The sequence below is a fragment of the Arachis hypogaea genome, chromosome 2 (genome assembly GCF_003086295.3).
Source record: "Arachis hypogaea cultivar Tifrunner chromosome 2, arahy.Tifrunner.gnm2.J5K5, whole genome shotgun sequence".
Classification (NCBI taxonomy): Eukaryota; Viridiplantae; Streptophyta; class Magnoliopsida; order Fabales; family Fabaceae; genus Arachis; species Arachis hypogaea.
In genome coordinates, this window is record NC_092037.1 from 37,523,551 (window position 1) to 37,525,265 (window position 1,715).

A 1,715-nucleotide genomic window follows, 5' to 3' on the forward strand; every position below is an offset into this window, starting at 1 on the left:
CTCCCCTTTTCTGAGGTGTCCCATTACTCACAAGATTCCTCTCAGAGGTGTACATGAATTGTTTATTTGCAACCATGTCAATGAGTTCTTGAGCTTCTGCAAGCGTTTTCTTTAGGTGAATGGATCCACCTTAAGAATGGTCTAGTGACATCTTGGAAAGCTCAGATAGACCATCATAGAATATATCCAAAATGGTCCATTCTGAAAGCATGCCAGAAGGACACTTTTTGGTCAACTGCTTGTATCTTTCCCAAGCTTCATAGAGGGATTCACCATCTTTTTGCTTGAAGGTCTGAACATCCACTCTAAGCTTGCTCAGCTTTTGAGGAGGAAAAAACTTGGCCAAGAAGGCCGTGACTGATGACAAGTCATCATATACCCATTTTTCAAGCTAATTTCACTTGTTTTGTTAGCATTTATGCACTTTCTTGCATCCTAAGTAAGTGATTTGGAGTGAAAATGCATAACTTCTTTAAATCAAGCAATCACCATGAATTTAATGTTAATCATTGAGGTTTGAGCTCATTTTAATTGAATTTTAATTGATTTATAAGCCTCTTGAATTTAGTGATACTTTGAGTGGTTGTTTGGTTTATTGTAGGTGAAGAAAAGAAAAGAAAATGAAAAGCGTGGCCTAAGAAGCGTAACACAAGAAAAGGAAAGCGTGGCCAAAAAGGAGAGAAGCGTGCCGCATTGCAATGGGGGAATCAACATTGCCCTCCACAAGGGCAGAATGCCCTCTAGGAGGGCAGCACTAAGTGACCAAGCCAAGGAAGGCAACCTTGCCCTGCCCACTCTAAGGGCAGAGCACAAAATGGTGCCTTAGAGCCAAGAGAAGCAAACTCTGCCCTGCCCTTGTGGAGAGCAGAATCGGGCATCTCAAGGAAAGAAATCAAGAAAAAAAAGTCACCCATGCATGCCACAAGGTTCGAACAAAGAACCATGAGGAAGCCAAGCCTTGAGACCCACTACCGTGCCAAGAAGCCAAAAAAATAAAATAGCGTGTTTGCACTCTCCCAGGTTCGAACCCGAGACGTGAAGGAAGGAACCTTGCCCTGCCCTTGGCGCGGGCAGGGCAGAAATTGGAATGGCGCACCAACTTTGCCCCCTGGCAGCACCAACCGCACGCACAACGCCCCCTGGCAGCACCAACCGCACGCACAACGCCCCCTGGCGCACCAAACCTTTCCTGCCCTGCCCTTGGCGCGGGCAGGGCAGCGTCCCACGCACCAATGCTCTTCCTGGCGCACCAAAGTTCCTTCTGGCAGCACCAACGCACGCCCGCCTCACATTCTGGCGCATCAGCTTTCCCGCCCTGCCCTTGGCGCGGGCAGGGCAGCTTCTGGCGCACCAAACTCGTGCCACACGCGCACCATGGCCGCACCAACTCGCACATGGCCGCACCAAATCCACGCACCAAGCTTTATTTTTCTGCCCTGCCCTCCACAAGGGCAGGGCAGCCTCCTGGGAGTGATCTTTGGGCCAAAATTCAAATTAAAAATTTATTTGAATTCATTTCTTCACCAATTAAAAAGCCCATCCAAATCCCATTATCCAAGAATAGAAAGTGTATAAATAGGACTTAGTTTGATGTAATTAGGACTTTTAGCTACCTTTATTTTGAGCTTTGAATTTTTACTCTTATTTTTTGAGAGCTTTTGAATTTCCTTTGTCTTTGAGCTTTCTTGAGAGACTTGTCCGAGAACTAAGAGGAT

At 46.5% G+C, this 1,715-nt stretch overlaps 1 non-coding gene across 1 annotated transcript; it reads left to right on the forward strand.

The window, feature by feature from the left end:
• The first annotated feature begins 209 nt into the window (after positions 1 to 209).
• LOC112765732 (small nucleolar RNA R71) lies at positions 210 to 313 on the forward strand. Its single transcript, XR_003183889.1, has one exon. It is a non-coding gene; the product is annotated as a small nucleolar RNA R71 (small nucleolar RNA).
• Positions 314 to 1,715: the final 1,402 nt, after the last annotated feature.